The sequence below is a fragment of the Notothenia rossii genome (genome assembly GCF_949606895.1).
Source record: "Notothenia rossii genome assembly, chromosome: 11".
NCBI lineage: Eukaryota > Metazoa > Chordata > Actinopteri > Perciformes > Nototheniidae > Notothenia > Notothenia rossii.
In genome coordinates, this window is record NC_136910.1 from 3,214,453 (window position 1) to 3,226,902 (window position 12,450).

Sequence of the window (12,450 nt, forward strand, 5' to 3'; positions counted from 1 at the left end):
CAGTGTTTTACTAATTTGATATTCGTGAGATTTGTTTTGGTTCTGCAGAAGTAATGACATGATCATTTGAGTTGTTTGTACTTGTATCGGTTGTTTTTCAGCTTGTTTGGCCTTTGCAGCCTAGAAACTACACGGTTAAGCCAAAACTACAAGAACATTTGTTTTGAAATCTCCGTCAGAGCTTCCTCACCACTGATCATAACACATTAGTTCTGTGGTTTAAAGCACATGAGTGGGTAAACATGCCATTTGACAAGCTGCTTTTCTCTCATGAGATATCTCTTTCAAAAACAGGGGAATAGTTCAACAAAGCAAACATGGAAATAGCGACGAAAACAGTCCTGACAACGTGTGGAAATATGTCACGCAGGTTCCTTTTATCAATACAATCAGATCCAGTTTAATATGATCTTCGTGGTCAGGAAGTTGTTGTTCTCATGTTCTGTTTAACCTTGTGGAAATCACTCCGGACAAGAAGCCATTCCTTTACTCAGCGCCAGCAAACCTGCTATCGTTTAAAGGCAGCTATTGATAATATTTTTGATTTGGGACATTAAAGTACATGGAAGTTCAGCTTCAAAAACACGACTGTTTATCTGTAATAATACATATGAAGCAGTCAGAGTTAAGAGACATGAGAAAAACATCTTTAGGTGTTTGTTATTACAAGTTTAACACTCTAAAACGTAGCTTATCTGCCTTTAACATCATTGTTTTTTTACAAGATTTTACAAACATATCCGGCAATTCAAGCAAATAGGTCGAAAAATTGCATTATATTTTGATTTGGGACACTTCAATTCCTGGATATTCAGATTGAAAACCATGACTGTGTTTATCTGTAACAGTATCTAAGGGGAAGAGGCAGGAGAGAAACATCTGGAGGTGCTATTAATTACAAGTTTAACGCTCTAAAATGTAGATAATCTGCTTTAATCAGATGAATCGGTTCTTTGAGCAGATTTGACAAACAATGGCCCCAAGAATTGGCATCATATTTTGATTTGGGACATTAAAATTAATGTAAATTCAGATTCAAAACCATGACTGTTATTCTGACATAAGAAACAAATTGAGTTAAAACACAAGAGACAGATTTGATCTATGACGTTTAGACACTTCAATCAGATTTAAGCGACGTTTTCAACAACACATGCAAACATGGCATTACAAACCAACCTGAACTCCACCCACTTCACACCAGTGAGAAAAAACAAAGACAAATACAGAAATACAGATTAAATATCAACAAGACTAAATACTGTATGTTGTCAGGGCCTGTGTAGGACAGTGTCACACCTGCCTAGTTCCCTTCCCTCCAAAATATATTAAAAAAGGGCCACTCAAAAAACCTGAAAAAACAAGAACAGTCCATTCACCATTCATAACAGATGGTTCAAACTCATACATGTAAGCAGTATGAGGACGTTACTGATAATATAGAGATTTCCTTTGTTAGTTATTTTCTACTTTTCTCAATATATAAAACACACTGAACACACACTGAACACACACTCACGTGATGAAGCTGATCACTTCTCATCTCACGTTTCTATTTATCTGCCGAATAACAAATAAAAGCAAATGTCAGTTTATCTTATCCCACACGCGATCCAAAACAATACAGTAATTATGAGTCAGTGTACCGTGACTCATGTGGTGTGTGTGTGTGTGTGTGTGTGTGTGTGTGTGTGTGTGTGTGTGTGTGTGTGTGTGTGTGTGTGAGATGGGAGTATGAAGAGGGTCCACAACAATATCAGTCATTTATAAACAAAGATCACTTCTAATTGATAAATGTTAAACAGAGGAGTCCAGACTACACAAAGGTTGCGCTCGGATAGTCCAAAAATCAGCTCCTAAGTTCTAAGCCTATCTCCTATTCCTTGACCTCTGAGTGAAAGGTCACGGGGGTAAGGGATAGTGGATAGGAGAATTCAAAAGGACTTAGGAGAAGAGACTGCGGTACTTTAGAGAATCCGAATGCACTTTCACTATCCGACGTGTTTATGATGCGCCAGCGGACGTCATTGTGTGCGTCTGCTGCTGTGGGGAAACTATGGAAACTACAGTTTTCTATACAGCGGACTACAACATGGATGTTTAATAAGAACGAGGGACTCATCTAGAGACTCTGCACCGTGCTCTGATGCTGTTGCTTTATGCTTTATGAACAACAGAGAAACATATTCTTCATGACCAAAGTTGGAATTGAAATAAAAAAGGAAAGTGAAACTTATGCTCGTCACCCTCTCCCTCCGGTCCACATTAATACAAATGATCCCAATACGTAAGATTGGATGAAAAGATCTTAAAATCAATACAAATGTATTTATTATAAACGTTAGTCCTTAACACCTATCACTGTGTATATCACCATTCAAACATCTTTTAAAAGTTGAACAAACCCCACACAGCTCAGTGAAATGTTGACTTTATTTGATAATTTCAGTAAAAACTAACGTTCATATTTCTCTTATTGATTATAATACTGATGAACGTTCAAAACAAAGCACTTTGGCAACTTACCACATACTTTTTAAAAAGCTTAATAAGCACCGTAACTTTCATGATATCATTTCTCCGTCATAATCGTTTGTGTCCGTGAACGGCCGACTGTTGTGTGACGCAAATGCTGCGGCTGCAAGGCATTGTGGGGCAGCATTTTCTCTTCTCCTTTCGGTTAGGGAGCTCCAGTGGTTCCTAAGCTAAAGGAGGTTATAAAGGAAGTTTGAAACCTCCTTTCCTATCATTATAGAGAATTCGAACGGCACTTATCATGGCTGCCACTGAGGGACTTCCGGGTCATTTCACTCGGTTAGGAAGGTTCCTAAACTAAATGGACTATTCTACTGCAGCCAAAGACTCTGAGGCTTTTTTCTCCAAATCACACGTGATTTCAGTGATTCTCATTCACAGGTCGTCTGTAACCTTGGTTACGGAGTGGAGCAGCTTTGGAGAGGACCATTTTCAACACTTCATAAATTATATTTCTGTAATGACAAGGAGGCAGACGGAGAGGAGAGGAGACTGGAGAGGGACAATGAAGAAGAAGAAGAAGAAGAGGAAGATATTTTAAATATTAAGGAGGAAAAGAGCAGAGCTACCAACGAAGAAGAAGGCATCACAAGTAGAAGCAAGTGAAGGTAGGGAAAAGAGGAGTGGTGGAAGGGAAGGCATCACAAATAAGTGGAAACACCATTTAAAATATATATATTTAATAACAAAAAATATAGAAAAGGAACATTTCAAAATAAATAAATTAATCAAATTAAATTAAAACAAATTAAACTAATAATACAATATAGGAAAAGCAAGTAGAGGGTGCAGATGTAAGATGGGGAAACAGATAGAAAAACAGTGAATACAAGAAAAGTAAATAACACTTTTTTTAAAAAGCAGTAATGAATAACTCAGCTGGTATTGATTACTTGTTTTACGATGGTGTGAAGTAGTTCAGAAGCAGGCACAGAACCGCTGTAAAGAGGAACAGGAAGTCTCACACCGCGGTATTCTCGTTTGAGGGCGTGGCTTGGCCGTGGTGTTGACAAAAGCAATTTTCTGAAGTTTTCCAAAACGTATTTATAAGAAAGTTCAGAAAATGTGACTATTCAATTATAGATTAATGAGTTCTTAAACCATGTTCTCGTTGTTACTTACTTATGTAAACGCACATTGAAAAAAAAATTGATTTAGGGCAAATAAATTACATTAGAAAATAGAGTTTTATTGACTTCACCATCAGAAACCGTTTCTACAGTGTACAATGCCTTCTTAACCTGCTGTTACAAAATAACGTCCCACTTTATGACTGATACATCTGATTTAATTCAAACTCGAGGAGGAGAATAAGAAGTATTTTGGCATCACTGTGCCCTGATGATTAATAGATAGGTGCTGAGAAAAGGAAACCCACTCGCTACTTTTGTGTTCTCTTTGATTCCCTCCCTCTCCTCCTCTCTGAGCCTAATTAAACCTCCTTTTTTATCTTTAGAAACGTAAATTGATAACGAGATTCGCAACAAAACAGAGAGAGAAAGTGGAGAGGAACAGAAAGGAGAAACAGAAGAAAGCCTCAGCAGATTTATGTCTTTCATCTGCTTCCTCTTTGAGCTCCTCCAGCTCCACTGAAGGTCTCATCGTGTCACCCCAGGACAGGCTGCTGATCCCCGGGGTGAGAAGAGGCTGTGTGGGGCCCTGGCTCTGGAGGAAATGCTACTGATGGTAGGCCAAGGTTTTACATGGATATATCGAGACAGTACAGAAGTGTGGAAATAGTTACAATCAATTACAAACACAGAACAGAAAATCTACTAGAAACTGTTTTAAGTTTATAAATATGTTGTTTAGACGTGAAGGAAGCACTCAGATGCAGAGATTACAGAAGTGCACACATCCTTGACTCAAGTAGAAGTACAGATACTCGTGTTTCAAAATACTCTGGTGAAAGTAGAAGTACTGACTAAACTTCTTTACTCAAGTCAAAGTAAAGAGGCTTTGAAATGTACTTCAGTAAAAAGTACCCATAACTAGCAGCTGTTTTAAAGAGTACCTGACCTCCCTTTATATTAATAGAACAATAATGTCATTGTGTGCTTCCAGACTCGGTGAGGACACTATCGATATTGACTCAGCAATCACTGTAAGTTATATTCTTGTTTAAATAGACTTCTCTGTTTCATTTATTCTACTCTGTATAATTGTTCTGTAGTTATTGTAGCTAAAACGGCGATTTCTGAGAGATTTTAAAATCTCAGATCTGCTCAACTCCAGGCGTAACTCAGGTCTCAGTGAGTCGCGCCCCTCAAGTGTGCATTTCAATAGGCAGGAAGACTCTGCTGTCGCCCATCAGCAGAAAATAGTTAACTAATTACAGGGGCGTGCCCCCAAAGCTGTGAGAACTGAGCAATCAGGTATCCATCTTAGGTTGCGTTTTCCTGCAGCGTCAGCTTCAGCGTCAGCCAGACGAAGACTGACAAAGACATTAAGAGTCCTGTGGGAGTAAGACTGACAAAGACATTAAGAGTCCTGTGGGAGTCACGTGGGAGGCAAAGAGGAGGCAAATCCTACTCTGATTGCGCCAAGTATCGCTGGTGTTATTTAGTTTTATTCAATTCTCTTGGGTTCTCTAGCCCCTCATGCTATAATCATGTGTATTTTCTGCATTCCTGTTCATGTGTCTTCTCGCAATTATCACTGGCCCCGTGTTTCTCCTAATCGATCTCACCGGCCTGCTCTCGTCTATCCCACATGCTCCACTGAGATCCAACATCTCGTTTCAGGGGGCCTGTGGAACTGCCAGTCAGCTGTCCCTAAGGCTGACTTCATCTCTGGCTACGCTTCCCTGCAGTCTCTGGATTTCCTTGCTCTCACGGAGACCTGGATCACTCCATCCAACACATCCACCCCAGCAGCTCTCTCCACAGCATATTCCTTCTCCCATACACCCAGACCCTCTGGCAGAGGAGGTGGCACTGGTCTCCTGCTCTCTCCCAAATGGAGCTTTTCCCTCTTCAAGCTACCTAATTTCACTCCTTCCACCTTTGAATTCCATGCCGTCACAGTAACCCATCCTATACAATTAACCATTGTTGTTCTCTACCGTCCACCAGGCGCCTTGGGGGACTTCTTGGAGGAGTTAGATAATCTCTTCTCACACATCCCTGAAACTGGCCCTCCCGCTGTACTTCGGAGATTTCAACCTCCAGACAGGGAAGATATCTGAACTAACATCTCTGTTAACCACCTTTGCTTTCTCACTGTCTCCATCCCCACCAACTCATAAAGCTGGCAATGTCCTTGATCTCATATTCTCAAGGAACTGCTCTACTTCTAACCTCTCTGTAAACCCGCTCCACACATCCGATCACTTCTTCATTTCATTCTCTCTACCCCTTTCCAAACATAACAACCTCATCTCTTCTAACTCTGCTCCTGTCCGCCGTAACCTCCGTTCCCTCTCCCCCTCTACCTTTGCCTCATCGGTGCTCTCAGCCCTCCCTTCCTCTGACTCGTTCCAACTCCTGCCTCCAAACACTGCTGCAAAAACTCTCCTCTCGACTCTCTCATCCTCTCTGGACTTTCTCTGTCCTCTCACATCGCGGCCGGCTCGTCAGTCCCCTCCTGCTCCCTGGCTAAATGATGCACTGCGTGCTAATAGAACCATCCTTCGGGCAGCAGAGCGGAAATGGTGGAAATCCAAACACCATGACGACCTCCTAACCTATCAGGCTCTCCTCTCCTCTTTCTCTGCTTCCATCTCTCAGGCAAAAAGCACTTTCTTTCAAGATAAGATCCAATCTTCCTATTCCAATCCCAAAAAACTATTTTCTATCTTCTCCACCCTCTTGGACCCCCCCAAAGCACCTCCCCCCTCCTCCCTTCTGTCAAGCGACTTTGTTAACCATTTTGAAAAAAAGGTTGATGATATTCGCTCTTCTTTTTCTGACTCACCTTTACTCACCGCTGGGTCACCAGACCCTCCCTTCACCCACACACTGACCTCCTTCACCTCTGGGTCACCAGACCCTCCCTTCACCCACATACTGACCTCCTTCTCCCCTCTCTCTCCAAGTGAGGTTCTTACCCTCGTTACCTCTGCCCGTCCTACCACCTGTTCTCTGGACCCTATCCCCTCAAACCTCCTTCAGACTATCGCTCCTGATATTCTACCGTTTCTCATTTCATCAACACTTCTCTAACTTCTGGTCACTTTCCAAACAGTCTCAAGGAGGCAAGAGTAAACCCTCTCCTAAAGAAACCCACTCTCAACCCGTCTGATGTTATAAACTACAGACCCGTCTCTCTCCTCCCGTTCCTGTCTAAAACACTTGAACGCGCTGTCTTTAAACAACTCTCCTCTTATCTCCATCAGAACAACCTTCTGGATCCGCACCAGTCTGGTTTCAAGGCAGGTCACTCAACAGAAACTGCTCTCCTTGCTGTCTCTGACAAACTGCACACTGCTAAAGCAGCCTCCCTCTCCTCTGTCATCATCCTTCTGGACCTGTCTGCTGCATTCGACACGGTGAACCATCGGATCCTCCTTCGCACTGTCCAAGAACTTGGAGTTTCAGGCACTGCACTTTCCCTCCTCACCTCATACCTCAACGACCGCACCTACAGGGTTACTTGGAGAGGGTCCGAGTCCGACCCTTGTCAATTAACTACAGGGGTCCCTCAGGGCTCGGTTCTTGGTCCCCTCCTCTTCTCCCTGTACACAAACTCGCTCGGGTCTGTCATTAGCCCGCATGGTTTTTCATACCACTGCTACGCTGACGACACCCAACTAATTCTGTCCTTTCCCCGCTCAGAGACCCAGGTCGTCGCACGCATCTCTGCTTGCCTAGCAGACATCTCTCGGTGGATGTCTGCTCATCACCTCAAGCTCAACCTTGACAAGACTGAACTGCTCTTCCTTCCGGGAAAAGATTGTCCCACTCTTGACCTAACAATCAACATCGGCACCTCTGTTGTTTCCCCGACTCAGACTGCAAGGAATCTGGGTGTGGTCCTAGATAACAAACTGTCCTTCACTGCAAACATCGCTGCTACAACCCGCTGCTGCAGATACACGCTTTACAACATCAGGAGGATACGTCCCCAGCTGACCCAGACATCAGCGCAGATTCTGGTCCAGGCTCTCGTCATCTCACGCCTAGACTACTGCAACTCCCTCCTGGCTGGTCTACCTGCATGTGCCATCCGACCTCTGCAGCTCATCCAGAATGCAGCGGCTCGTCTGGTCTTCAACCTTCCCAAATTCTCCCACACCACTCCGCTCCTCCGCTCCCTTCACTGGCTTCCAGTAACTGCTAGAATCCACTTCAAGACACTGGTACTTGCGTACCATGCTGCGAATGGATCTGGCCCTTCCTACATCCAGGACATGGTTAAACCGTACACCCCAGCACGTGCACTCCGCTCTGCATCAGCCAAACAGCTCGCTGCACCCGCACTGCGAGGGGGACCCAAGTTCCCGTCAGCAAAAACACGTGGGTTTGCTATCCTGGCTCCAAAATGGTGGAATGAGCTCCCCATTGAAATCAGGACAGCAGAAAGCTTACACATCTTCCGACGCAAACTGAAAACTCATCTCTTTAGACTCCACTTCGAGCGATAGAATTACTAACAAAGCACTTATATACTAATAAAGGGCTGGCTTTCTAAATGCCAGTTGAGTAGCACTTGAAATGTTTGGCTCTATGAAACCTGATGTACTTATATGATTCTGTTTTCGTAAAGGTTGTATCTTCCTGGTCGAATGCACTTATTGTAAGTCGCTTTGGATAAAAGCGTCAGCTAAATGCAATGTAATGTAATGTAATGTAATGTTAGCTAATGAATGTTTCCATGGTGACCAACGGCAACATGACAACGTTTTCATTGGTCCCTCTTCTTTAGAGAAGACCAGGAAATGATGGATACACGGATCGTGTTCAAATCAATAGGCACGCAATGACTCTAAATAATAATGATCACGCCACCAAACACACATTCAGACTAAAGGAACCAGCCTGTTTGGAAAATGAGAGAAGTAGAAAGTACAGGTATTTGAGTTCAACATGTAAGAAGTAGAAAGTACAGGTATTTGAGTTCAACATGTAAGAAGTAGAAAGTACAGGTATTTGTGTTCAACATGTAAGAAGTAGAAAGTACAGGTATTTGAGTTCAACATGTAAGAAGTAGAAAGTACAGGTATTTGAGTTCAACATGTAAGAAGTAGAAAGTACAGGTATTTGTGTTCAACATGTAAGAAGTAGAAAGTACAGGTATTTGAGTTCAACATGTGAGAAGTAGAAAGTACAGGTATTTGTGTTCAACATGTAAGAAGTAGAAAGTACAGGTATTTGTGTTCAACATGGAAGAAGTCAAAGTAAAAAGTCGTCAGAAAAATAAGTACTGGAGTAAAGTACTGATACCAGAAAAATAAGTACAGTCACGAAGTACTTGTACTCCACTACTTCCCACCTCTGCTCATATGTTATACTTAAGTAAAAAGTTAAATGTACACAAGTATTGGCAGCAAAATATACTCAAGACAGTCCCACATTGCCATACGTCTGGAAATAGTACATGCATTTTGAGAAATGTGCACATATGTGGTGGGAATGTGATGTTCAGAATAAAAAAAATTAAAAAACTGTAACCTTGAAATCTTCTAGTAGGACTGCGGTCTCCTTCTTCACAAGTTTCTGAAAGCTTGAGAACAACAAGATGTCTCCAAGAGATTTGGAGAGGGATGAAGTGATGAGTGGTCCTGTCCCTCGATCATCATTGGACATGTTCTGTTGGCAGGTATGAAATCGAGTAGAGGTCTCAGGAGAGGCCGAGGGATGACAGCTTGCTTGTGAGGAAGTCAACAATGTAATGCAAGAGCTGACAGGATGAACCACAACAATGGGAAAGCAGAGCAAGGACGTGACAGATATCAGACACGCACTCACAGATCTGAACTAACCTTCTGCTTGTATAGCGCCACAGGGTCCAGACGCAGCCTTCTGTGAATGCTGATAAGGCAAAGACCATCAGAAAGACCACCGAGGAAAGCAAGGATTGACCGACTAGAGTTCAACTTCAAGTGAAGGGGTCAGGCAATCACTATCAGTAAGACACCCTCAGTGAAGATTGATGGAGAAGCTGCGGACATGGAAAGAGAGATGGGAGGTTAGTGAGTTGCACCTGCTGATTGGTGGGAGAATTGTACCTTTGCTCAGCTTTGACGTTCACCCCAGAAACTGAAGAAGACACCTTTGCCAGACCCCAACATTTGAGTATTCTAGCTTAGTCTGGAGCCCTTACAACAGGTAAAGACATTGACGCTCTTGAATCAGAGCAACAAAGAGGTAGAATATCCATCTTTGGAGACTACAGGCGGGACAGGAGTTTCACAGAAATGCTCGAACGATGGCGTCACGAAGAATTGAGTGAAAGGTAACGATTGGCTTACTTAGTCTTCTTCATCAAGATTGTCCTGAACCTCTCAGCGGTTGTTGCCTCGATGTACCTTAATCCTGGTAAAGATAACTCTCTAAACTTTGAGGAAAGGTTCACTTCTTTTTACCAGGAAACAATTAAGAACTGGAACTTGAGAGAAGTCGTCAATGCAGAGTCCGTGGACTGCTTTCGGTAGAAATTAAGCGACATAGTGGGGATACTCCAACTTCCTTCTGAACATTCTAACACTAGCTTCTGATCAATATCGTTCTGATCCGGATCCAGACGTACTCTACCACCTGAGCTACAGCTACACCAGCATGTGATATCTTTAAATGTCCTTCTGTCAGTCCCACACGCAAAGATATTCTGTAAATCATGATACAAAAATAGAAAAAAGGAAGAAATCTCCATACTTGAGAGTCTGGAAACAGAATTTTGTTAGATTGGTTAATTAACACCGTCATAGTGTAAGGATCGAGGGTGTCGTATGCTGTGTGAGAAGCCCCCTGTGACATGTTAACTTTAAGACATTGGGCTATACGAGGGGTCGGCAACCCGCGGCTCTTAAAGCCCTCTGCTCTTGCTCCCTTGAGCTTAGACCAAAATAAGAAGGAAATCAAATAAAAATATTTTCAGGACTATTTATATTTTGTTGCACGGTTGAAAATGTTTTGTATCTTGTATTTTGAGGTGATACTGTGACACATAAATAAAAAAACAAAACGGTTTTAATTAGGTCAACTAAAATATGTGTCACGTCCCGCACCAGCGCCTTTTCCTGCAGGCGAATAACCTGACCCCGGGCTCCATGAGCGAACTATGGATACATCAAAGAAAAGAAAAGTATCGGAGGAACACAGAGGGTTTAATTCTGCGTGGTTAGAGTCATCTGCTTTCACAGCAAACGATGCTGGCTTACCGGAGTTGTCAAAGCTGCTGCAGTTTTTACGTATCATGGAGAAAGACGGGAGAGGAAGACAGCTGACGATCTTCAGTCATCATTCAACCAGTTAACTCTTTTTAGGATGCAGCTATATGTTTTATTTATTTCAAAGTGGGCCTGTCAGGGTTGAGTGAAGCAGGCAGGACCCAAATGCAGATTTAAAAAAAAAAAAAAACCTTTATTCCAAGGCTAAAGCATCAAAAACAGAACACTATCAAATAAAGAACACAGTCAAATACAAACAAGGAACCAACAATGACAGACAGAAAAACCAGAACTTAAATACACACAAGACTAATCACAGAAACAAGACACAGGTGAGGAGGGAGGAGAAAACACAGGGGCACCAGGTGAACACAATCAGGTAATCAGGTAGGAGGGAACACAGACAAACAACAACAGGCAAAACAGGAGGTGAAGACTTTTCAAAATAAAACATGAAACCAAAGACAGAAAAATACACAACACCACACAGACAGATCGTGACAGGGCCCATTTGAATTCATTTATGTGCAGAGGACTCCCAAGTGCTGAGTTGATTTCTTTTAAAGTAGGCTGTGTATTTTTTTTTATTCTCCTTATAAGAGTTCTTTGTTTATTATTAGAGGTAAACAGTTTTCTATAATGTAATAAATAATAAATGCAAAACAACTGTAGTTTTTGTCTTTGATGTAACAATATATACAACTTTATAAGCTATCAAGCTATCAAATATGTTTTGCGGCTCCAGACAAAAAAATTGGTGGAAAAGGGGGCAAAATGGTCAAAAAGGTTGCAGACCCCTGGGCTGTACGGATATCATTTCATTGACTTTTGGACTGAATTTGATTGATTACGAAAATAGTTGGTAATTTGTTTTACTGAAGATGGACACATCAGTTCTGCGACTAATCTTTAAATGTATATTTATGTACGGACAGTATGTCCTATTCAGGTTAAGAACCAGTTAAACTACAGCTCTCCTACATCAAGTCCCAACTAAATATTACATATGTAATTTGTTTGTTTTAAGGATTACATAATGCAACCATTCCTGACCATTCTCGTTCTTATATGACACAGTTAAAGGAAAAACTCTGCAATCAATCACTCCCAAGGACGGACACAGCAAGCCTGGACACGAGTTTCAATCAAAACGCCTCACACACACACACACACTCTTTTTATCCTCAAGTATTGTGTTCAAACTAGTTGTCTCTGTGAGTCATGCAAGTGTTCAAACTTTTGACACTTTGGACAACTTTCATCCATCTAATTTGTGAAGAAATCTGTCCGTATTGAGCCCCATTTGGATTCCTTCATTACAGGGGACAGGCCTAATAAGGTGACCTGACATTGTGTGTGTGTGTGTGTGTGTGTGTGTGTGTGTGTGTGTGTGTGTGTGTGTGTGTGCGTGTGTGTGTGTGTGTGTGTCAGAAACCAGTGACCTCAAAGCCAATCTACAGCTGCTACCTGCCAGTTGCATGTGACAGAAAGTCTGTTCACCTGTCTGTCATCTCCATGTCCACACAATGAGCGGATACATCAATACACACACACACACACACACACACACACACACACACACACAC